Here is a 25,995-nt window from a genome sequence, read left to right as displayed (position 1 = left end):
ACCTGGAATACGTATGTTATACACCATCTGGTGGTCGAAGGACAGAATGCACCAATCTGAATCTCTCGATAAATCTATTTCCCAGAGGCTGGAATCACAGTAGTGAGGACTCATCTTAGACCTACCCCTTTAATCCCTGTTTATTTAATTTCTCACCAATCCTTACTGTGTGTATGTTTTGTGTGTGTCTAGGTAGAGGGTGGGACAGGATCTTGGGATTAAGTTGTCTGGTAGACAATTATCCTGTTATTTCCTTATACGTTCATCTTTTCTTCGTTTTATTAATAAAGAGTTTGTTAATGTTTTACTTATAAATTTGGTATATGTAACTCATAGAGCAGTCAAGGGTTAAAGATCTTCATTGGTTAATTCACTTATCTTGGGACTCCGAGGTCTGTGGGGTTGGAATTGACTGCACACTAGCCCAGGGTGTAGGAACACCACCCACTCCCCATATCCCTTGATGGTCTGAGACACATCTCAGTCTTAAAATATTCAACAATGGAGCACCCAAAGTCCCCTGCTGTAGATTATTCCAAGATACACATCCTTTGAGTGAAGAAATTTCTCCTCATCTCAGTCGTAAATGATGACCCCTTTATCTTGAGACAGCGCCGCCTTGTTCTAGATTCCACAACCTGAGTTCCGCAGTGCTTCAAGAGGTTGGTCATGAAGTGCATCACCTCCACACTCCCAGAACGCCTTGATCCACTGCAATTCACATACCGTCGCAACCGGTCCACAGCAGACGCCATTTCCCTGACCCTATACTCATCCCTAGAGCATCTCGACAACAAGGACTCCGACATCAGACTCCTATTTATTGACTACAGCTCCGCCTTCAACACCATAATCCCAGCCAAGCACATATCAAAGCTCTAAAACCTGAGACTTGGCTCCTCACTCTGCAACTGCATCCTCAATTTTCTGACACAGACCACAATCAGTAAGAATGAACAACAACACCTCCTCCACAATAGTCCTCAATACCGGGTCCCCATAAGGCTGCATACTTAGCCCCCTACTCTACTCCCTGTACACACTCAACTGCGTGACAAAATTTGGTTCCAACTCCATCTACAAGTTGGCTGACGAAACGGCCATAGTGGGGCTGATCTCGAATAACGACGAGTCAGAATACAGGAGGGAGATTGAGAACTTAGTGGAGTGGCGCCGCGACAACAATCTCTCCCTCAATGCCAGCAAAAGTAAAGAGCTGGTCATTGACTTCAGGAAGCAAAGTACTGTACAAACCCTGTCAGCATCAATGGGGCCGAGGTGGAGATCGTTCACAGTTTCAAATTCCTTGGGGTGCACATCTTCAGAAATCTGTCCTGGTCCACCCACGTCAACGCTACCACCAAGAAAGCACAACAGCACCTATACTTCCTCAGGAAACTAAGGAAATTTGGCATGTCCACATTAACCCTTCCCAACTTTTACAGATGCGCATAGAAAGCATCCTATCTGGCTGCATCAGAGCTTGGTATGGCAACTGCTCGGCCTAGGGCCGCAAGAAACTTCAGAGAGTCGTGACTACCGCCCAGTCCATCACATCAACCTGCCTCCCATCCATTGACTCCATCTAACACCTCCTGCTGCCTGAGGAAAGTGGGCAGCATAATCAAAGACCCCTCCCACCTGGCTTACTCACTCTTCCAACTTCTTCCATCGGGCAGGAGATACAGAAGTCTGAGAACACGCACAAACAGACTCAAAAACAGCTTCTTCCCCGCTGTTACCAGACTCCTAAATGACCCTCTTATGGACTGAACTCATTAACACTACACCGTGTATGCTTCATCCAATGCCAGTGCTTATGTAGTTACATTGTATACCTTGTGTTGCCCTATTGTTTATTTTCTTTTATTCCCTTTTCTTCCCATGTACTTAATGATCTGTTAAGTTGCTCGCAGAAAATACTTTTCGCTGTACCTCAGTACACGTGACAATAAACAAATCCACTCCAATGGTGAAACAAATTTCTACCCTGACAAATCACTTCAAAATCTTGTACATTCAGTGAGATCACCACCCATTCACCTAAACTCCAGAGAATCTAGACACAATTTACTCAGCCTATCATGGACAACCCTTTCATCCCAGAAACCAATCCAGTGAATCTTCAGTGTACCACCTTCATTGCACGGATATCTTTCCTGAGATAAAGGGATCAAAACTTTACACAGGTGTGGGCTCAACAAAATCCTGTACAACTATGGCAAGACTTCCTTATTCTTGTACTCCAATCTGGCAATAAATGTCAATATGCTTTTTGCCTTTATTATTACATGCTGTAAATACATGCTAACATTCTGTGATCCGTTTACGAGTACACCCAAGTTCCTCAGAACATCAACATTCACATTTCTATTGCAACCTTTGTCAGAGATTTTCCTCTTACGCTTCCAAATCACTGAAAAATCAGGACAACATTCTTCATATATCCTTCTGAGCATAACTACGTTTCCCATCATAGGAAATTAAAACCGTTTTCTACCTTTTGGACTGGGTTCAGGTAAAGCAGAAGTACTACACACTACACCAGGGGTGGGCAAACTACGGCCCACGGGCCGCATGCGGCCCGCCAAAGGTCTTTATGCGGCCCACCAAGTCATTTTAAAAAAAAATTATTTTTTTTTTAAATTTTTTAAAAAATTTTTAATTATTTTTTTAAGGTTAATGGGGGGGGCTGTTGGGTTACTTACTGGTATAGGGTAGATACGTTGACTTGAGTAGGGTGATCATTGCTCGGCACAACGTCGAGGGCCGAAGGGCCTGTTCTGTGCTGTACTGTTCTATGTTCTATATGAGGCGCCCAGAATCATAACCGGGTGAAGTAATTATTTTACTTAATATACTATGCGGCCCTTTAAAATTGTGAATTTCTGAATGTGGCCCTTGCACGGAAAAGTTTGCCCACCACTGCACTACACCAACACTTTTCCTTAACCAGAGCAGAACAGCACAGATTAAAAGATTGGTCTAATATACATGCATTTCTCAGCATTTCTAAATTTCAGAGTAAGATGTCAAATATTCAGCCTACATCTCCAATTTATATTTTCAGCGATGGGTATCAGAGTTTCCTTTCTGTTTTACTATTCTTTCCTCCTCTCTTTCCTATTACCCCCTTACCATTGAACACCCGCCCTCGCTCCAGCCCCTCTCCTTAAACAGCTACATTTTGCCAGCATGTCGTTCCACAGGTAATTGTGCTAGTTCAGTATTTTATCACAATCGCTTCTCGGCCTTTTGGCTAAGATGAGCGTGAGGTCAGGTGAACTGCCTGGATCTGGTAAGTCTCTCTTGTGGCGACAATGAACTGGATTCAATTTGAATTGGTTTTTGGAGCAGGCAAGGAGCTGGATTAGGGGTTTACCCCTGTCCGCACTCTGAGCTCTGGCTTTGTAACTCTGATAAGGTAATAAAAAGAAAGTATTTCATCCCAATGTCCATTATTCATGTATAGTAATAATGTAATTAGCCCTTGTTCCTCAGCTGGGGGAGATGCTGATGTCGAGATCTAGTCTAATGTTCTGAGGTCAAGGGTTCACAGCAGCTGATGGAATTTGAATTCAATTAATAAATTTGGAATATAAAGGTAGTCTCAGTAATGGTGTCCATGAAACTATCATCAAGTGTTGTGAAAAACCCACGTGCTTCACACATGTCCTTCAGGGAAGAAAATCTACCACCCCCGCCAGGTCTGACGTATATGGGACTCCAGACCCACAGCAATGTGATTGACAGGGGTCGGAGAAGGGGCGGGAGTAGCCGGGGTCAGCTGACTTGCGGGAGTACAATGGAGGGAGCAATGCAGCTAAGGGGGCTCCTAGCTTTGGGGGGGGTTCCCGGGTTGCTGCTGGAATGGCCAAGAAGGAGCTGGAGTATGTGGAGGGGGTCGGGATGGGAGTCTGCCGCCGTGGGGAACGGGCTGAGCGGGGGGCGCGGGCACGTGGCGGGCTGAGGAAGGGTAATGGATAGTCGGCGGGGGAGGGGGGCAGGTAGCCCCCTGATCCGACTGATAACCTGGAATGTGAGGGGACTGAATGGGCTGGTCAAACGGGCCCGCGTGTTTGCGTACCTGAAGGGGCTGAAGGCGGATGTGACCATACTTCAGGAGACGCACCTGATGGTGGCGGATCAGGTTAGATTGAGGAAGAGATGGGTAGGCCAGGTGTTTCATTCGGGGCTGGATGCAAAAAATCGGGGGGTGGCGATCCTGGTGGGGAAGAGGGTGTCGTTTGAGGCATCGAATGTGGGGCAGACAGCGGCGGGCGGTTATGTGATGGTAAGCGGTAAGCTGCAGGGGGAGCGGGTGGTACTGGTCAATGTATACGGCCCGAATTGGGACGATGCGGGTTTCATGCGGTGCATGTTGGGCCGGGTTCCAGATTTGGAGGTGGGGGGGCCTGATAATGGGGGGGGATTTTAACACGGTGCTGGACCCGGCACTGGATCGATCCAGATCCAGGACGGGGAGGAGGCCAGCGGCGGCTAAGGTGTTGAGGGGGTTTATGGACCAGGTGGGAGGGGTGGATCCATGGAGGTTTGCGAGGCCGAGGGCCAGGGAATTTCCATACTTCTTCCATGTGCATAAGGCCTATTCCCGGAATAATTTTTTCGTTATGAGTAAGGCGCTGATTGCGAGGGTGGAGGATGCTGAGTATTCGGCGATCGCCATTTCTGACCATGCCCCGCACTGGGTGGACCTCGAGCTGGGGGAGGAGAGGGACCAGCGCCCGTTTTGGCGCTTGGAGGTGGCGCTGCTGGCGGATGAGGAGGTGGGCGGGCGGGTTCGAGGATGTATCGAGGTACCTGGAGGCCAATGACAATGGGGAGGTCCGGGTGGGGACAGTCTGGGAGGCGCTGAAGGCGGTGGTTAGGGGGGAGTTGATCTCCATCCGAGCCCACAGGAAGAGGAGAGAGCAGAGAGAGAGGGAGAGACTGGTGGGAGAGATGGTGAGGGTGGACAGGAGATGCGCGGAGGCTCCGGAGGAAGGATTGCTGAGGGAGCGGCGTAGTCTCCAGGCTGAGTTCGACTTGTTGACCACCAGAAAGGCAGAAGCTCAGTGGAGGAAGGCACAGGGAGCAGTGTATGAATATGGGGAGAAGGAGAGCAGGATGCTGGCGCACCAGTTCCGTAAGCGGGATGTGGCCAGGGAGATTGGTGGAGTTAAGGATAGGGGAGGGAATGTGGTGCGAAGGGGGGTAGACATTAACGGGGTCTTCAAGGACTTTTATGAGGAACTGTATCAGTCCGAACCCCCAGTGGAGGAGGGGGGGATGGGGCGCTTCTTGGACCGGTTGAGATTCCCGAGGGTGGAGGAGGGACTGGTGGAGCCGGTTGAGCTGGAGGAGCTGGTTAAAGGGATAGGAGGCATGCAGTCGGGGAAGGCCCCGGGTCCGGATGGGTTCCCGGTCGAATTCTATAAAATGTATGCAGACCTGTTGGGCCCCCTGTTGGTTAGGACCTTCAACGAGGCAAGGGAAGGGGGGGCTCTGCATCCGACGATGTTTCGGGCGCTGATTTCCTTGATCCTTAAGCGGGACAAGGATCCCCTGCAGTGTGGGTCATACAGGCCGATCTCGATCTAACTCAGACGCCAAGCTGTTGGCGAAGATCTTAGCCACGAGGATAGAGGACTGTGTGCCGCAGGTTATCCACGAGGATCAAATGGGGTTCGTGAAGGGGAGGCAGCTGAACACTAACATACGGAGGCTCTTGAATGTTATAATGATGCCGGCGGTAGAATGGGAGGCAGAGATAGTGGTGGCGTTGGACGTGGATAAGGCCTTTGCCAGGGTTGAGCGGGGGTACTTGTGATGGAACCATCAATTCACTAGACACGTGTTTTAAGATATGAACAGTGGTTTTAATCTACTTACTACAGAGCCAGCCTGTTACCCGTTGAACTCTCGATGAACTGCAGGCTGGCTCTGGACAAGGGTATTTATACAGCAGTCCAGGGGGAGGAGTTGTGGGCAGAGCCAAGGATGGAGCCCTGTACCAACTCCTGAGCATTCCCAGAGCTACTCCCCCTAGTGGTCGGATAACGCTACTGCGCTTACAATGGTATTGGTAAATACAGTGTGAATTACTAAGTTACATTCACCACATTCACCCCCTGCAAAAAAATCAAGTCCGGCGGGGGTGGTGGTCCACAACGTAAGTCTGTCCGGTGGTCAAACTGTCCGCTGTGATCTGCGGAGCACCGGGGTTGCAGCCTCTTGCGGTGGCTGGATGGGTGTTGTGTGCTGGGGTACGATGGCGGACTCCAGGGAGGGTTGTATCCGAGCTTCATACTCTTCTGGTTCGACCGGGGACTGGGGGCGCTGGGGGCTGGCCGGCGGGGGTGCACGGAACTGGTGGAGCGAGCTCGTGGGCCTGGGAGCGGCAGCATGGGGTGTAGGGTGAGGGGTCCTTCTGTGGGGGTAGAGGGGGCACTGGATCCCGGAGGGATACTGTGTCCTGACGGCCGTCAAGGAACTCGACAAAGGCGTACTGGGAGTTGGAGTGGAGCAGGCGCACCTTCTCAACAAGGGAGTCGGTTTTGTGTACCCTGACGTGTTTCCTCAGGAGTACCGGGCCCGGTGTCCTCAGCCATGCCGGAAGTGAGACCCCCGTGGTAGTGCCCCTGGAAAAAATGAAGAGCCTCTCGTGAGGGGTCTGATTGGTCACCGTACACAAAAGGAACCTAATAGCGTGGAGCGCGTCTGGGAGGACTTCCTGCCACTGGGAGACTTGGAGCTTTCTAGACCGGAGGGTCAGTAGGACGGTCTTCCAGACCGTCACGTTCTCCCTCTCCACCTGCCCGTTCCCCCTGGGGTTGTAGCTGGTAGTTCTGCTCGAGGCAATGCCCTTGTCGAGCAGGTACTGACGCAGCTCGTCGCTCATGAAGGACGAACCCCAGTCGCTGTGCACGTAGCTGGGGAAACCAAACAGGGTGAAGATGCTATGCAGGGCCCTAATTAATGACTGTATGGGAGGTCATGTCGGGGCACGGGATAGCAAATGGGAAACGGGAGAACTCATCTCCGACGTTTAGAAAGTAAACGTTCTTGTTAGTTGAGGGGAGTGGCCCTTTGAAATCAATCGCGAGGCGTTCAAAGGGCCTAGAAGCCTTGACCAGATGGGCCCTGTCTGGTCTATAGAAGTGCGGTTTGCACTCTGCACAGATCGGGCAGTCCCTGGTGACCGCTTTTACCTCCTCGTTGGAGGAAGGCAGGTTTCGGGCTCTGATGTAGTGGGCGAGCCGGGTGACCCCTGGGTGGCAGAGGTCGTTGTGGATGACTTTCAGTCGGTCAATCTGCGCGCTGGCGCATGTCTCACAGGATAGGGCATCCGGAGGCTCGTTGAGCTTCCCGGGTCGATACTTAATATCGTAATTGTAGGTGGAGAGTTCGATCCTCCACCGAAGAATTTAATCTTTTTTTATTTTGCCCCTTTGCGAGTTATCAAACATAAAGGCAACCAATCTTTGGCCGGTGATGAGGGTGAACCTCCTACCTGAGAGGTAGTGTCTCCAGTAACGAATAGCCTCCACAATGGCTTGTGCTTCTTTCTCGACTGAGGAGTGTCGGAGTTCTGAAGCGGAAAGGGTACGGGAGAAAAATGCGACTGGTCTCCCTGCCTGATTTAATGTGGCTGCTAAAGCTACGTCTGAGGCGTCGCTCTCAACCTGGAATGGAGTGGATTCATCCACCGCCCGCATGGCCGCTTTGGCGACGTCCTCCTTGATGCAGTTGAAGGTCTGGCGTGCCTCAGCTGACAGGGGAAATCGTGTGGCCTTAAAGAGTGGGCGGGCTTTGTCCGCATATTGAGTTACCCACTGGGCGTAGTAGGTGAAGCCCAAGCACCGTTTGAGGGCCTTGGGGCAATGGGGGAGGGGGAGTTCTAAGAGTCCGGGTCTGGGCCCAGGACTCCATTTTCCACAACGTAGCCGAGGATGGCCAGTCTGTGTGGAAAACGCATTTCTCCTTGTTATAAGTGAGGTTTAATTTCTGAGCCGTCTGGTGAAAATGGTAGAGGTTGGCGTCGTGGTCCTGCTGGTCATAGCCGCAGATGGTGACATTGTCCAAGTATGGAAACGTGGCCCGCAGCCCGTACTGGTCCACATTCGGTCCATTGCTCATTAGAACACCGAGTCACCATTAGTGACGCCGAAGGGGACCCGGAGGAAATGTAAGAGGCGGCCATCGGCCTCGAATGCCGTGTAGTTGCGGTCCTCCAGGCGGATTGGGAGCTGGTGGTATGCAGACTTCAGATCCACCGTGGAAAGAGCCGATACTGGGCGATCTGATTTGCCATGTCTGCAATCCTGGGGAGGGGATACGCGTCGAGGAGCGTAAATCTATTTATGGTCTGACTATAGTCGACAATCATGCGGGATTTTTCCCCGGTCTTAACGACCACCACCTGAGCTCTCCAGGGACTATTGCTGGCCTCTATAATCCCCTCACTGAGACGCCTTCGGACCTCTGATCTGATAAATACCCTATCCTGCAGGCTGTGGCTACGGGTTTACAGTCCTTTGTGAGATTGGCGAAGAGAGGGGGGGGGGGGGGGGGGGGGGGGGGGGGGGGAGATTCGCAGCGTAGCGAGGCTGCAGATAGTGAGTGGGGGCAGGGGCCCGACGAAGCTGAGGGTGAGGCTCTTAAGGTTACACTGAAAATCTAGGCCTAATAAGAGTGGCGCGCAGGCATGGCTTGTTGTACCCGTTGATTTGGACCTCTGCCATCGAATTTTGCAGGTGCTTCGGGCGTGATTGATCCAGTTGCGGGCTGCGTGACGAGCGCCCGGGGAGGTCGTACTCTTCCGATGAGTTGTTCGAGCGTGGAGATGCAGGTCGGGCCCGTGGATTGCACGTGGCAGGCGGCGAGGAAAATGGCGTCCAAGATGGCGGCCCCCATGAGTCGCACGTGGCCGGCCGCGTGGTGGTTTGCCAAGATGGCGGCCCCCATGAATCGCCCCAGGCGGGAGGGGGCGGGGTCAGGGCATAGGCCGCAGCGTTTCGGGCCCCGCGGGCCTGCGGGTGTGGGGAGCGATTACTTCGTGCCGCTTGGGAGTTGGACGCTGGGGCCCTTTTTGCGAGGCACACTCTCGCGTAGTAGCCTTTCCGCCCGCAGCTGCTGCAGGTCGCGTTGCGGGCCGGGCAGTGCTGCCGCGGGTGCTGAATCTGGCCGCAGAAATGGCAGGCTGGAGCAGCATAGTGGCTGGCTGGAGCAGCATGGTGGCTGGCTCGGGCAGCATGGTGACTGGGCGGCCGCGTGGCACAGGCCTGGGGGAGTCGCTGGTCGGGGGACTATGATTGGGTCGCGGGGTCCGCAGGGAACGAGGTGACGCTGCGGAAGGAGACCTCCATCGTGGTAGCAATTTCCGCAGTTGTTTCTAAGTCTTTGGCCCCCTTTTCCAGCAGTCGGTTGCGCACATAATTAGACCTGAGGCCCGCTACAAAAACATCGCGTACAGCAAGTTCTCCATGTTCAGCCGCGGTAACCGCTTGATAGTTGCAGTCATTTGATAGATTATTGAGCTCTCTTAAAAATTCGGCAAGTGATTCTGTGGGGGCCGCTGGCGGCGAGTCGTGAACACATGGCGTGCGGAAACTTTGCTAATGGGCCTTACATACATCTTATCGAGTATCGCTAGCGCTGCAGTATGTGAACCGGCCGAGTTTAGTTGCGTAGAGATTCTGTGGCTCACCCTTGCGTGCAGTAGACTTAACTTCTGTTCCTCTGTTGTTTCGGCTGTGCTTGCTTCTGCCAGGTAGGCCTTAAAGCACCGCAGCCAGTGGGAGAAGATTTCTTTTGCCTCTGCATCCTGTGGGTCGAGTTCCATGCGTCCAGGCTTGAGGGCTGATTCCATGATTGATCCTGACTGTTCTTAAGTAGATTAAATTGATGGAACCATCAATTCACTAGACACGTGCTTTAAGATATGAACAGTGGTTTTAATCTACTTACTACAGAGCCAGCCTGTTAACCATTGAACTCTCGATGAACTGCAGGCTGGCTCTGGACAAGGGTATTTATACAGCAGCCCAGGGGGAGGAGTCATGGGCGGAGCCAAGGGTGGAGCCCTGTACAAACTCCTGAGCATTCCCAGAGCTACTCCTCCTAGTGGTCGGATAACGCTACTGCGCTAACAATGGTAAATACAGTGTGAATTACTAAGTTACATTCACCGCAACTTGTGGGAGGTGTTAGAGAGGTTCGGGTTTGGGGAGGGATTTGTCAGGTGACTGAGGCTGTTATATGAGGCCCCGATGGCGAGCGTGGCCACGAGTAGGAGGAGGTCGGAGTATTTTCAGTTATACCGAGGGACGAGGCAGGGGTGTCCCTTGTCCCCCCCCTGCTTTTTGCGCTGGCAATTGAACCCCTGGCCATGGCACTGAGGGAGTCAAGGAACTGGAGGGGGCTGGTGCGAGGTGGGGAGGAACACCGAGTGTCGCTCTATGCGGATGACCTATTGTTGTATGTGGCGGACCCGGTGGGGGGAATGCCGGAGGTGATGTGGATTCTCAGGGAATTTGGGGATTTCTCAGGGTACAAGCTCAACTTGGGGAAGAGCGAGCTGTTCGTTGTACACCCGGGGGACCAGGAGGCGGGGATTGGTAGGCTCCCAGTAAAAAGGGCGGAGAGGAGCTTCAGGTACTTGGGGGTCCAGGTGGCCAGGAGCTGGGGGGCCTTGCAAAAGCTTAACCTCACGAGGCTGGTGGAGCAAATGGAGGAGGAGTTTAAGAGGTGGGACATGCTGCCGCTGTCTCTGGCGGGTAGGGTGCAATCAGTCAAGATGACGGTGCTCCCGAGATTTCTGTTCCTGTTCCAGTGCCTCCCCATCCTTATCCCGAAGGCCTTTTTCAGGCAGGTTAACAGGAGCATTACGGGGTTTGTGTGGGCGCACGGGACCCCGAGGGTGAGAAGGGTGTTCCTGGAGCGGGGCAGGGATAGGGGGGAGGCTGGCGCTGCCCAACCTCTGTGGGTATTATTGGGCTGCCAATGCAGCGATGGTGCGTAAGTGGGTGATGGACGGGGAAGGGCCAGCATGGAAGAGGATGGAGATGGCGTCCTGTTGGGCACGAGCCTGGAGGCGCTGGTAATGGCGCCTCTGCCGCTCCTTCCAACGAGGTATACCACGAGCCCGGTGGTGGCGGCTACCCTCGATGAGGTCCCCGATACGGGGGAACCACCGGTTTGTCCCGGGAAGAAGTGACGGCGGGTTCCTGAGTTGGCACAGGGCAGGTGTTAGGCGGTTGGGGGACCTGTTTGTAGACAGGAAGTTTGCAAGCCTGGATGAGCTGGAAGTCCGGGCTCTCCCCGGGGAACACCTTTAGGTACATGCAGGTAAGGGCGTTTGTCAGGCGGCAGGTGGCGGAGTTCCCTCTGCTGCCACCATGTGGGGTCCAGGACAGGGTGCTCGCGGGGGTGTGGGTTGGAGAGAGGAGGATCTCGGCAACATACCAAGTGATGCAGGAGGTAGACGAGGCCTCGGTGGAGGAGCTAAAGGGTAAATGGGAGGAGGAGCTGGGTGAGGAGATTGAGGAGGGGACGTGGGCGGACGCCCTGGGAAGGGTGAACTCCTCCTCTTCTTGTGCGAGGCTTAGCCTCATACAGTTTTAGGTGCTGCATAGGGCTCACATGACCGGGACAAGCATGACCCGTTTTTTTGGGAATGAGGAGAGGTGTATTAGGAGCCCAGGGAGCCCAGCAAACCATTCCCATATTTTCTTGGCATGCCCAGCACTGGGGGAAGTTTGGAAGGGCGTAGCAAGGATGGCGTCGAGGGTGGTAGGATCCAGGGTCAAACCGGGCTGGGTGAATTTTGGAAGGGCATAGCAAGGACGGTATCGAGGGTGGTAGGATCCATGGTCAAACCGGGCTGGCGGCTCGCAATATTTGGAGTTGCAGAGGAGCCGGCAGTGCAGGAGGCGAAAGAGGCCGGTATTCTGGCCTTTGCGTCCCTAATAACCCGGCGGAGGATTCGTCTTCAGTGGAAGGATGCAAGACCCCCAAGCGTGGAGGCCTGGATCAACGGTATGGCGGGGTTTATTAAATTGGAGAGGGTGAAATTTGCCCTAAGGGGGTCAGTGCAGGGATTCTTCAAGGAGGTGGAAACCATTCCTAGATTTCCTGGCAGAACGGTAGAAAAAGGCCAGCAGCAGCAGCAACCCGGGGGGGACGTTTTCTTTGTTTTGGGCTGAAGGGATGTGTATATTTGTTCATTGCTAATGACAGGCGTTAATTTCTTTTTTCTTTTTTGTATACATGGGGGGTGGGTTTTGTTCTGTCTTTTCTTGATATTTTTTGTTAGTGATATTTTGTGAAAATTTGAATAAAAATTATTTTTTAAAAAAGCAGTGTGATTGACTCTTAGCTGCCCTCAGTTCAAGGGCTGTCAGTAAATGTTGACCATGCCAGCAACATCCACATCTCATGAAAGAATAAATTTGAAAAATAGGTTACCTATAACTTGAGGGTCATCTTGACTCCACAAGTGAGGAAGCAGGCCTCCTGGGGGTTGAATCTGCACTGTTGGCATCATTCTGTATCACACTGGAGCCATCTGAGCTGACAAGCAAGGGACCTAAAGTTGGCTGCTGACATCGTACTGGATGTCACAGACAGAAATACCACCTTTGTATCACGCAATATGGAAACTAAGCTATTGAATAAAATCCGGCTGTCCAATTTTTCTGTTTTCCAATTCTCACCTGGTAAAATATAATACCTGCTTAAAACAAAAACAGCTAGCGCTGGTAAACAACTCCAAACAGCTTTGGTAACAAATATAAACATCACCCAACAACACCTGCTATGTTTTAGTTCAAGTAAACTACACCTGCCATAAATACAGGGCAGTATTGTATAGCAAGGGTGCAAACATTAAAAACAACTTGAATTTCACTCAAGTAGCTTTTAAAACCATTGCATTCACAATGATTTCTTTGCAATTTTCTTCTGACTATTAATTACTCTAAATGTAAGTGCATTGGAAATGAAAGTGCTGGAAATGTAAAGCAGATTAGGTGACATCTGATACATAGCTGTTTCAGCTGACACCGTTCATCAAAACTAGCTTTTTTCATATTTTTCCTCTTTCAAATACAAACTGATCTGTTGTACCTTTCCAGAAATTTGTGTTTAAATTTTAGAATAAGAGTTAAGCACCCTTGTCTCTCCTAACAAAGTTGTAGATTTGGGCTTCAATCGAGGACTTGAACACAATGCATGCTGACTAAGAATGTTGAGATGTTAAATAGAAGACCCGTCTGCTTGTGGATATAAAAAGTGCTCCTGGCATATTTCTGTTGAAGGAAAGCATGAATTTCTCTCCCTGACATTGACAACATCAACCTCACCCAACAAAAAATAAGCAAGTCAACTGAAAATCTATTTTCATAGGACGTGTGTGTCACAGGCAAAGCCAGCATTTGTTGTCTCACTAATTGCCCTCGAAAAGGTGCTGGTGAGTCACCTTATTGAACTCCTGCAGTCCATCTGGTGTAGGTACTCCTACAATGCTGTTTGGAACAGAATTCCAACTCACTTTAGATACCCGGGCATACAAGTTGCTCGGGATTGTTGGGGGGGGCTCCGCAGGTACAACATTTCTAGTTTGGTGGGAGGGTGAAAGCTGATCTTGCAAGGTGGAAAGATCTCCCTCTGTCACTGGCGGGTCGGGTACAGGCGGTTAAAATGAATGCATTGCCGTGATTCTTGTTTGTTTTCCAAAGCCTGCCGATTTTCTTACCAAAGGCGTTTGTTCGAGAGTTTGAAGGGATTATTGCCTCATTCATATGGGGAGGGAAGGAGGCCAGAATTAGAAAGGTGCTACTACAGAGAGGAAGGCAGGCAGGTGGTTGGGTCTAACGAACCTGATGTATTATTACTGGGCGACGAATGTGGAGAAGGTACGGAGCTGGGTCAGAGGGGTTGACTCTCAATGGGTCAGAACGGAGGAGAGTTTGTGTAGGGGGTCAGGATTGAAGGCACTAGCAACAGCGCTGCTCCCGGCGGCCCCGGGGAGATGCTCAGGGAGTCCGGTAGTAATAGCTTCGTTGACAATTTGGAGACAGTTTCGCCAGCACTTCGGGTTCGGGGCAGGGTCAAGGGAAATGCCGATTTGGGAGAACCATAGATTTGAGCCAGGGAACTGGGATAGAAATTTTCGGAGTTAGGAGGAGAAAGGTATTCAGACACTAAAAGATTTGTTTCTTGGGAGTCAGTTTGCAGGATTGAAGGAGCTGGGAGTGAAGTATGGGCTGGAGCAGGGGGGAAATATTTAGATACATGCAGGTTCGAGACTTTGCCAGAAAGGAGATTCAGAGCATCCCTGTACAGCCGGCTTCCACATTGCTGAAGGAGGTGCTGACGACAGGGGGACTGGAGAAGGGGGTAGTATCAGCGGTTTACGGGACTATTTTGGAAGTGGAGAAGGCGCCGCTGGGAGGGATCAAGGCAAAGTGGGAGGAAGGAGTTGGGAGGGGGTATGAAGGAGGGGCTCTGGTGTGAGCTGCTCCGGAGGGTGAACGCCTCCACCTAGTGTATGAGGTTGAGGCTGATACAGCTCAAGGTGGTGTACAGAGCACACCTTACAAGGGCGATGATGAGCCAGCTCTTTGAGGGGATGTGTGAGTGTTGCAGGGGGCCCCCGCAAACCACGTTCATATGTTTTAGTCCTGTCCAAACCTGGAGGATTACTGGAAGGAGGCTCTTAGGGTAATCTCTAAAGTGGTGTCCGTGAAACTGGACCCGGGCCCTTGGGAGGCCATATTCGGGGTGTTGAACCAGCCGCGGTTGGAAACGGGTGCAGAGGCAGATGTTGTAGCCTTCGCCTCATTGATCGCCCAAAGGCGGATCCTGTTAGGATGGAGATCAACCTCTCCACCCTGTGCCCTGGCATGGCGGGGGGGCACCTGCTGGAATTCCTGACTCTTGAGAAGGTCAAATTTGAACTGAGGGGAAGGATGGCGGGGCGGGGGGAGGGTTCTACAATTCATGGATGTTATTCATTATGCACTTTCGAGAATTAGATTACATCAAACATTGGGGGGGTGGGGGTGGGAGGGTTGCAGCAGTATGTGTTAATGGTGACTATGGGCTATTCCTGATTCTTTTTTGTCATTTGTTTATGTTAACATGCAGGCTAATGTTTGGGGTTTGGTGGGAGGATGGGATTGTTGTTATGGGTATGGGGATTGGCATTGCATCCGTTACTGATTATTGTTGGGAGTAAATTTGGGAGAAAATGTGAAAAAGGAGGAGAATAAAAATATTTTTTTTTAAAAGGAAGTGAATTCCAGTTTTTGACCCAATGACAGAATCATATCGCTGTTCTTTCACTAAGTCAGGATGATGTGTAACTTGAAATGAAATGAAATGAAAATCGCTTATTGTCACGAGTAGGCTTCAATGAAGTTACTGTGAAAAGCCTCTAGTCGCCACATTCCGGCGCCTGTTCGGGGAGGCTGGTACGGGAATTGAACCGTGCTGCTGGCTTTCCATGGTCTGCTTTCAAAGCCAGCGATTTAGCCCAGTGTGCTAAACCAGCCCCTCTAAAAAAGCTTGGGAGGGGAACATGCAAGCGGTAGTGTTCCTACACATCAGCTGCCCTTGTCCTTACAGATGCGAGAGATTGCAGGTATGGAAGGAAGGTGCTGTCAATGGTTCGCTGTTGGTCTGTGCGCGCAAACTGGCTGCAGCATTTATTTGGAGTTGTTTACCAATGTCGGATTTTTTTTTAAAAGCATCCTTTTCATGTACAAAATCAGAATTTAATAACTATTAGCCATGAAGCACTTCATAATATTGGTTGTTATAACATGACACAAAGTTGGTGGAAGGTGAGCAGTGAGGAGGATGCAGAGATCTTTCAATGTGATTTGGACAAGTCGACTGAGTGGGCAGGTGAATGGTAGATGCAGTATAATTTGGATAAATGTGAGGTTATTCACTTTGGTAGCAAAAACAAGAAGGAAGACTATTATCTGAATGACCATAAATTAAGAGGGGGGATGTGCAACAAGATCTGGATGTCCTCATACACCAGTTGCTGAAGATAAGCATACAGATGCAGCAGGCAGTAAAGGTTGGCCTTCATTACAAGAGGATTTGAGTACAGGAGCTGGTTTAGCACACTGGGCTAAATTGCTGGCTTTTAAAGCAGACCAAGCAGGCCAGCAGCATGGTTCAATTCCCGTACCAGCCTCCCCAGACAGGCGCCGGAATGTGGCGACTAGGGGTTTTTCACAGTAACTTCATTGAAACCTACTCGTGACAATAAGCTATTTTCATTTTTAATTTCATTTGTTCAGGCAACACCTGGAATATTATCTGCAGGTTTGATGTTCTTATCGGAGGAAGGATGTTCTTGCTGTAGAGGGAGTGCATCGATTCCTGCGATGACAGGATGGAGGAATGAAAAGCGATTGAGTCGGTTGGGACAGTATTCACTGGAGTTCAGAAGAATGAAGGGGGACCTCATAGAAACCTATAAAATTCTAACAGGACTAGACAGAGTATACACAAGAAGGTTGGTGGTGTCCAGAACCAGGAATCACAGTCTGAGGATGCGGGTTAGAACACTTAGGACAGAGATAAGGAGAAATTTCTTCACCCAGAGAGTAGTGAGCCTGTGAAATTCGTTAGCACAAAAAGTAGTTGAGGCCAAATCATTGTATGTTTTCAAGAAGCAGTTAAATATAGCTCTTCGGCAAGAGGATCAAAGGATATGGAGGGAAGGCGGGATTAGGCCATTGAGTTGGATGATCAGTACTGATTATAATGAGTGGCAAAGAAGAGCTGAGTGGCCTCCTCCTATTTCTATGTTTCTATAAAGAGGATTATATAGATGTAAATTTACACATTTGACTTTATCTGTTGAATTCCCTACCCAGTAAAGAGGCTACCTTATTGGATGAGTCTAAGGAAAAGAAAGATAGATTTTTGAACAGTAAAGGAATTAAGGGTTATGGTGAGCAGGCAGATAAGTGGAGCTGAGCCCAAAAAAGATCAGCCATGATCTTACTGAATGGTGGAGCAGGCACAAGGGGCCAGATGGTCTACTTCTGCTCCTAATTCTTATGTTCAAAAGATTGTGGATTAAAGGCAAAAGTACTTATGACATACAAAGATTACACTACATTCTCAGTGGATATGACTAATGGAAGTGATTTACTATTGTTCAGACAGTCATTTTCATTGCAAAATGGACTTTCTATAAACGTTCAGGCAGTAAAATGCATTGTGCATGTTCAGACCAAAATTCACTGGATTTGCAATGGGTTGTTTATCAGTACAAATTGTCTTGGTTCTGACATCTAAAAATGATATTCCAACTATATTAGTGCTTTATGAAGAACAAAAATGCTGGAAATGTATGGCAAGTTAATCAAAGTTTAAAAGAGAAAAGAAGGCTGACGTTTTTGAGGTAACATTTGGACGAACTGTGCATTTCCATAATTTCCTATTCTTGTTTCAGATCTATGGAAATTTATTTAAATTTCTGAAAAGTGTTATAATAAATAATAATAAATACAAGTGTTCTTAATTAATTCTTAATTCTGTTCAAACCTTTAACATAGTCCTGTTGCTGTTATCTCCACAAAACTTGTGTTGTTTAATGTCACTTTAGCTATTCCTTTGAATGGTTTCATTTTATTCAAACTATAATAGACAATTTAATTTCAGGACACATGCAGCATCACAAGTCACAAAGGGAGGCTTTAATTGTTGATGGATGCAAGAGGTAAGTCTGTCCTGCACTCACTTTCAATTGTGCCACTATTTAACACAATGATACCAAAATACTGTGGGATATTTTATGTGACATTCTTAACTCATCCCATTAAACTGGACCCGTTTTTAACAATAGATCAGTAACTATGAGAAAAGCTCGAATAAAGGAAAGTGGAGCTGAGTCCACTAAAGATCAGCCATGATCTCAATGAATGGCGGAACAGGCTCGAAGGGCCAGATGGCCTACACCTGCTCGTAGTTCTTATGTTCCTATACATCACTGAAAATGCTCCAAGCAGATAAAATCCAACTTCAGAAAGACAAAGCTCATAGCTGTATTGTTGGCACCTTATAATAGTTCCAGTGATTTTGGTAGACATGTTCTTTACATCCATAGTTATGTTTTATTGAAATTGAAATGACAATCCTATTTTTTTCAAATTGTGTATACATGGATGGAAACTCTCAACAATTACAGCAGTTTTGTTTATTTTGTTTTATTTCAGTTCCCCAATGGTTGAAGTCCAAGTAATGATTGTTGATAGATGATGCTTATTTGGCAAAGCAAATATCAGATCTGCTCATTCAGAGTGAATAATAAATATTTATCAGCACTGTTTTCCTCCTGCATGCACTGCTGAATATCAGAAACTCAGCCCAAAATAATCCAAAAATTAAATACAAACTACTTACGTGATTTTGATTTGATCATCAAAGCACAATTAGTTTCATTTTCTTCCCCTGAATCCAATGCCAAACAGTGTCAATCAGGTACATCTTATGGATGATATCCGCTGGTGTCCTGCGGGAAATGGTATGTATCTAACGATGAACCTAAATGAATAACAAAATATAAATCAAGTCACCACTGCAACAACATCACATCTAATTGCATTTCAATATGGTCTCCATTTCATAGTATGACTCAGGTTTTCAAAAATACCTGACATTTCTTGATGTCCAGTTCCTCAACAGTAAGGAATTCCTCATCACTCAGTCTTTCTTTCCTTCTGACAATCTAAAGGCTTTTAAATCTTATTTTATCACTCCATCAATAATTCTGAATTTAGTGGACCTTGTGCCCTACTCTTTCAATCTGACAGAATGCTGCATTCAGTTGATTTGCTTCATCTAGTTTGCAAAAGCAAAATTGAGGAAAATAATTAGTGGAAGAAGTGTGAGCAGAGGTGTCATTAAGGGGCTATCGAGGTAGGAAACCACGAGGATAATGTGCAGGCCGGAAGTGAATGGTTTCCAAGCATTTTGTGGCATTTATGGTGCATCACGCAATTGTAATTCTTTTTGCAGTCATACACCTCGTCAACAAAACTGTGTCTCCAACTGGACTGAATACCCAAACAATGCATTGAGGGAGAGCATTGTGTGTGAATATCTGGATTACAGCCTTTCTGCATAGGTATGATAGAACATATTTGTGTTACAGTTGGTTTGTATCAAGTGGAAACTAATGCTAGAATTAGATGGTTTTGTTAGTTTTTGTCTGACAAAACTGTGTTTTATGCATATGCCAGCTGGTCAATGACACTGTGCCCATTGATGAATTTTAAAATATGGGATTGTAATGCAGCTGGTTAACAACTGATTCCTTATTCAGATCATCTCACTTGAGTGCACTCTATCATTAACTGTAATCTGTTTGCATGCGTTGCACCGGTTTAAGTGAGGAGTCATAAGGGGTACACAAACTTTAGCTGTCAGAATGCTTCCGCTGCCAACACGTAATAATAGATATGGTACTATTCTTCCACTGAATGCGTCTATTCTCCTGCTGAGATAGACTCTTGAGAAAAGGTCCAAAAGACTCAGATAAGCCAAACTCCCACAGTAACTCGCACCTCATGTGGAAATCTGGAAGTTTTAAAGAGCAACTAAAATAAAATAAATTTTAGAACTAGAACATAGAACATAGAACAGTACAGCACAGAACAGGCCCTTCGGCCCTCAATGTTGTGCCGAGCCATGATCACCCTACTCAAACCCACGTATCCACCCTATACCCGTAACCCAACAACCCCCCCCTTAACCTTACTTTTATTAGGACACTACGGGCAATTTAGCATGGCCAATCCACCTAACCCGCACATCTTTGGACTGTGGGAGGAAACCGGAGCACCCGGAGGAAACCCACGCACACAGGGGGAGGACGTGCAGACTCCACACAGACAGTGACACAGCCGGGAATCGAACCTGGGACCCTGGAGCTGTGAAGCATTTATGCTAACCACCATGCTACCCTGCTGCCTAACTAAACTAATGATTTGGAGTTATTGTATCAAGAAAGCAATCATTTAATTTTCAATTTAATAGTGTCATTGTGTTGATGTAAATATATGTAAAAGCACCGCAAACATTGGCATTATTCTTTCTGGAAGCTAAAAAATAGTTGGAAAAATAACTATCTGCAGATCTAAACGAGAAGAAAATATCTTACCTGGAGCAGCATTCACAAAAATGCTTTGCTTTTTAGAAATAAATTTTATGCCTTTTGTATTGTATTTTTTGTTTTCATGCTTCTTTTGGGTATAAAATGCTTCTAAATTGAACGTTAAACATAGAACTCCCGCTACTCTACCATACCGAATACAGATTAGCACCTTCTAATGCATTTCTCCTTCACCTGTGTTCAGGTCCCGAAAGACCACAACCCGTGGCACGGAGGCACAGTGGTTAGCGCCGCTGCCTCACAGCACCAGGGACCAGGGTTCGATTCTGATCTTGGGTGGCTGTGTGGAGTTTGCACTTTCTCCCAGTGTCTGCGTGAGTTTCCTCTGGGTTCTCTGGTTTCCTCCCAGTCCAAAAATGTACAGGTTAGGTGGATTGCTAAACTGACCCTTCGTTTCCAAAAGGTTACATGGGGTTACTGGGTTAGGGGGATAGAGCAGGGGTGTGGGCCAGGATAGGTTGCTCTTTCAGAGCGTCAGTGCAGACCACGATGGGCCAACTGGCCTTCATCTGGACTGTAGGGATTTTATGATTCTATGAACCCTAACAACTAAATTAATCTGCCAAAACTCTTTTTATGAATGATCTCTACTGCCAACTAAGAGGCATTCTCTATCTATCTACCCTGATTTGTCTCAAAATCAGGTCACAATAATAAACAAGCAATGCAGTTACAAAATGATACCCTGTCCCTAAAAGCCAATTTCTATAAATTTGGTATTATTTTTGCAATGTCTCTGTGAATTACAGAGGTAATTGCACACTGAATATTGACAATGCAAAACTGAACATGTTAAAGCAAATCCAAGTTTCTGCTGACAATCTTCATTCACAAACAACCCAAAATAGTAAATTTATAATGGAAAGAGGTTAATTGTTGATCATTGTAATTGTAACAAAGGTGACGCCCATTTGCTGTCTGTACTATTGTTGATTTACAACAGTTATCTGCTCAAATAACATTTGCTGCTTCGCTGCCAAAGTCAAGTTATCCTCAAGTTCAAAAAGGCAAACAAAAAGGATGATTTAAGGTGAGGTAAGAAAGGATTTTGACTCAGCAACGCAAGAAGTGGACTCAGCTACTGAAGATACAAAATTACAAGGGGCAGAAAACACTGGTAGGAGTTTGTATGCTTCAACAAAAACAATGGAGTAATCTTGGGATACTTTAATCTTAAAATAAATTGGAATTAAATCAACAAAAATATCTTGGAATATCAACTAATGGAGAGCAGTCAAGAGCAACCAGAGAACAAGTGATCTTGTTTATATAATGAGACAGAATTAATTAGTAATCTCAGAGTAAGAGATATTCTGAAAAGAGTGACCAAAAGAGTGATCGTAATATGATAGAATTTCACATGGAGTTTGAATGGGATGCACACATTCAAAACTAGACTATCAAGCGTAAATAAAGACACTTACATAGGCGTGAGGAATAAGTTGGCCTAAGTAGTTTGGCAATGAGATTGAAACATAGAACAGGAGATATGCAACAGCAAACATTTAAAGAAAAGATGCATAATCCCCAGTGAATATATATTCCATGCAGCAATAAAAACTCCATGGGAAAAGTGATCCGCCCTTAACTAAGTAAAGAAGTCAAGAATAGGATTAAACAAAGTGAAATTTAGAAGAATGTGAGGCGATCTAATCAAAACAAAAACAATTCTGAGGGGGCTTGGTAGAGCCTATTTCTCCTGGCCGAAGAGTCGACAACAATCAAGTATAATTTCAGGATAAGGGATTGGCCATTTAAGATGGAGACGGCTTCAAACTTCTTCACTCAGAGGGTTTGGAATTCTGTACTCAAGTGAGCAGTGGTTCCACAATTATTGGGTATATTCAAGGCGGAGATTGATAATTGTTTGGAATCTAAATGAATCAAGGGATACGGAGCTTGAGTGGGAGAGTGGAGCTGAGTTTATTGATCAGCCATGATCTTATTAAATGGTGTGGCTGGCAGGAGCAAAATACTTCTTTTCTGAGAGTTCTTTTTGAGATTTTCTCAAGGGTTATTTTCTGATTTTCATGGGCTCCTTGAAGGTTAAGTCTTCCCCATAAGATATTAAAGAAATGTGACACTCAATACGAGATAAGCAGCCAAGAATCCAACAACAATTAAACAGTGTTCCTTCATTCAGACACCTTCCCCTCATCAACCCTCCTCCAGTGTCTGACAGCAAAGCAATTTGAGGCCTAGAAGTCGGTGTTATCTGGATTAACTGATTCCCAACATGTTTTACACATCGAAACTTAAAACTAAATACATCCATAACAGTCAAAAACAAACAGGCACTTCTATAGCAGAATCAAGTAAAGAAAGAAATCTAAGGGTTTTAAAAAATAAACTGGATATATCCCACATCGATTTTTGTCCCTCCACCGCATCTCACTACTTTAAACTTCATTAACAAAATAATTTATTAGACACATATAAAAGTGATGGAACCATCAATTCACCAGACGCGTGTTTCCGATGTGAATCTAGGCTTTAATCGACTTACTTCAGAGCCAGCCTGTTACCTGTCGATGAACTCGTAGTGAACTCAGGCTGACTCTGGACACGGGTATTTATACAGCTGCACTAGGGGGAGGAGTCGTGGGCCGAGCCAAGAGTGGAGCCCAGTGCAAGTTCCTGAGTGCTCCCCTAGTGGTAGGATAGCGATACTGTGCTTACAAAGACAGTGTGAATTTACATATATACATTTATATTATTCATCACAAAAAGAAGATAGCTTTTGAAAAGTATTTAACTTTCTTCTTTGGTTATTGTTATTCGAAGATTGGTATGTAAACTTGAAAGCCAGGCCCAAGAGGATGGTTTTAGAAGGGGGGAAAAATGGGAAATCAGACAGCTTATTTTATTTAATTTTGTACAAGTGTGAAAGTGCGCAATGTCACCTGCTGCCCACACATATGCTCACCTGCCCGAATAGACTGACAAACCCCATCTTTCTCCTTCCCTAAAAGATCGCCTTCGCCCCACAATCTCTCTCTCTCACAGAAACATGCAGTTGCTTTACCTGCACTAGATCTGTTTCCACCTTGGCTTCCTTCTCTCCTTCAGATCTGTTGATGGCAGTTTCAAGATCCTAACTCTCGTCCCATGTTTTTCTTTAAAAATAGGAAGGTTCTTGTAACAGGAAGAGGATTGGAAGGTGGGAAGGGGACTGGTTATTTGTAACTAATTTTAAAAAGACTTACCACAGTGCATCACCACCTTCTAAAGAAACTGACTGTTTCAACAACCACTTGTGACAATACTTTCCATAATTTAAAGCATTTTACAATAATCATTGCATATATATATTAGCCAGAAATCTCAACTAAACAGTTAAGAAACCGTACCAAGTGAAGGTGAAAAAAATAGGTACTTAAATTTCCAATAACAACTAAAGACCTATGAAAATACTTATCACCAATGGCAGATAAATTTGCCAATAAGCAAAAGAAGTCAAACCAACTGATTAACGATGCAATATTTTCAAAACCATTCAGCTGACATTCTTTTCTAGTAACTGAAATTTTAATGTTCAAATTAATATCTGTAACATATTAGGTTATAAAAGCTATATATTTCACAATGTGATTAAGCTTACCTACGTATTTGAGTGGCTTGGTTAATGTTTTTTCCCTCCGAAGACACATTAGGCTCTCAAAAATCTGGATCTCAAGTTGATCCTGATTATTTCCCCGTCATGTTTTTTGGATTTCTGCAGACTTTTCCAAGTCATTTCAAATCAACCTGCAAAATTATGTTTTCCGGCAGTTTTCCAAGAGACAAATATTGTAATTTTAGCTCAAAACACAGGAGAAATCAACCATGGATTTTGCATGTGCACGAGTGTTATGTATTGCAAACCAATGCATCTCTGTGTAGTGTGTCACATGATTATGTGGTGACATCATCAGATGTACTTGGAAGACTTTCCCTTTCTTTCACCTTGGACGGTGAGCAAGCAACACCTCCCTAATAAAGTTTGACCAGCTGGTTAATTATCTACAGTGTGACAACCTTTTCATCCTTTGTTTCTACTGTAAAGAACAGAACCTCAAAAAATACGAAAAAGAGAAAGAAAGCTTTGCAGAAAAGCTCAAAACTAACTTGCAAAATATGGAATAAGAAGGTGGTATCAGTAAACGTTACCTTGAATCAATCAGATATGCGTGGAATCCAAAATGGTTCACTAACGTGCTTTAGGGGAAAAAAGCTTGTTGGATCCATAATTGACTCCAGCCCCACATCAACATGGTTGACTCGTAACTGCCCTCAGAAATGGCCCAGCAAGCCAGTCAGTCACATTATAACTGCTATGGAAAGCAGAATAAAATTGGATGAATCACTTGGCTGTGCCATAAGCATTGAATTAGATCACATGAAAATAAGGTTGGGCAAGTAAATTCTGCAACATACCCCTCGCTGACATCTAAGAACCGGTGCCAAAATTAGGGAAAATTGGCGCTCAGACTAGTGATACTCAGAATTATGCTGCTCAGCCAAAGTCCCAGATGCCTCCATCACCATCTCTGGCATATATCTCACTGGCGGGAAAACTCATCAGAGGCTAGTGCAATGTAGTAGAGTTCTCAACATTGACTCCATTAAGTCTCATTGTTTTAGGTAATTTTGAATGAGAGCTAAATTGGTGGCTCAAAGATTGACATAGGAGAAATGGGCTTCGACAGCCTTCAGGACCCTGGTCCCAGCACTTTTTAAGGGGTGAATCGTATAACAAGGGTTCTAGAGAGAGCTTTAAACTAGAGATTTTAAAAGAGTGTGTGAGAAGGATTCACATCAGGGGAGATGTAGAAAGTTAATGAGGAAAGGTAAGGCAATAGCGCAGGTTAATGATGAGAGTAATGATAACCAGCTGATGACAGGAAGGTAGAAATCATACAAATATAAGAGTGCACCAACAAATCGGGTTAGAGAAAAAAAAGGTAAAAACACAAAATTAAAAGTTCTTTATCTGAATGTATATGGTGAATTGATAGCAATAAATAGAAATAAATGGGTTTAATATGAAAGCCATTACAGAAACGTGGTTGCAAAATGACTAATGGGAACAAAATATTCAAGGGTAATTGAAATTTCAGAAGGATAGGAAGAAAGGATAAGGATGCAGGGTGCCAAAGTGAAAATGCTGGAAAATCTCAGAAAAAGTGGGAAATATTTATGCTGTGGCGTGAGAATGAAAGATGAATCATAGCCACAGAAACCCAGGGAAATGTGTGCTAATAGCCGCAGAATCAAAGGGGAAAGAGTGCTAATGGCAGTCCCCAGAGAGAATAAAAGGTGTGAAAGGCCAAACTGCAGAGAAACTATCAGAGGGCAACACTTTCTCTGTCTTTAGCTTTGACAAAGGATCATCTGGACTCAAAACATTAGTTATTTTCTCTCTCTACAGATGCTGCCAGACCTGCTGAGATTTTCCAGCATTTTCTCTTTGGTTTCAGATTCCAGCATCCGCAGTAATTTACTTTTATTAAGGATGTGGGGTAGTTGTATTAATAAAGGATGAGGTGGGTACAATAGCGAGAAATGATCTTGGCTCAGAAGATCAAGATGTAGAATCAGTTTGAATAGAGGTAAGAAATAACGAGGGAAAGAAGTCACCACTAGGAGTAGTTCAGAGCTACACTGCTAGGACAGAGTATACATCAAGAAATAATTGGGCTTGCAATAATGGTACTGGAATAATCATGGGTGATTTTAATTTTCATATGAATTGGACAAATCAAATTTACAAAGGTAACCTTGAAGATGAGTCATAGAATGTATTCAGG

At 46.4% G+C, this 25,995-nt stretch overlaps 1 protein-coding gene across 2 annotated transcripts in view; it reads right to left on the bottom strand.

The window, feature by feature from the left end:
• The window catches only part of LOC119971727 (diacylglycerol lipase-alpha-like), a 367,691-nt gene extending 343,078 nt beyond the window's left edge, over positions 1–24,613 (bottom strand). For both annotated transcript variants that reach the window (XM_038807684.1, XM_038807683.1), the window contains exons 1-2: positions 24,356–24,613; positions 18,436–18,576 (exon numbers count right to left, since the gene is read on the bottom strand). The gene's annotated coding sequence lies outside the window, so the exon portion shown is untranslated. The remainder of the gene's footprint in view (positions 1–18,435; positions 18,577–24,355) is intronic.
• Positions 24,614–25,995: the final 1,382 nt, after the last annotated feature.

The sequence above is a fragment of the Scyliorhinus canicula genome, chromosome 9, assembly GCF_902713615.1.
Source record: "Scyliorhinus canicula chromosome 9, sScyCan1.1, whole genome shotgun sequence".
Classification (NCBI taxonomy): domain Eukaryota; kingdom Metazoa; phylum Chordata; class Chondrichthyes; order Carcharhiniformes; family Scyliorhinidae; genus Scyliorhinus; species Scyliorhinus canicula.
Note: the sequence above shows the minus strand (reverse complement) of the source record. Positions and strands in the feature narration are given on the sequence as shown.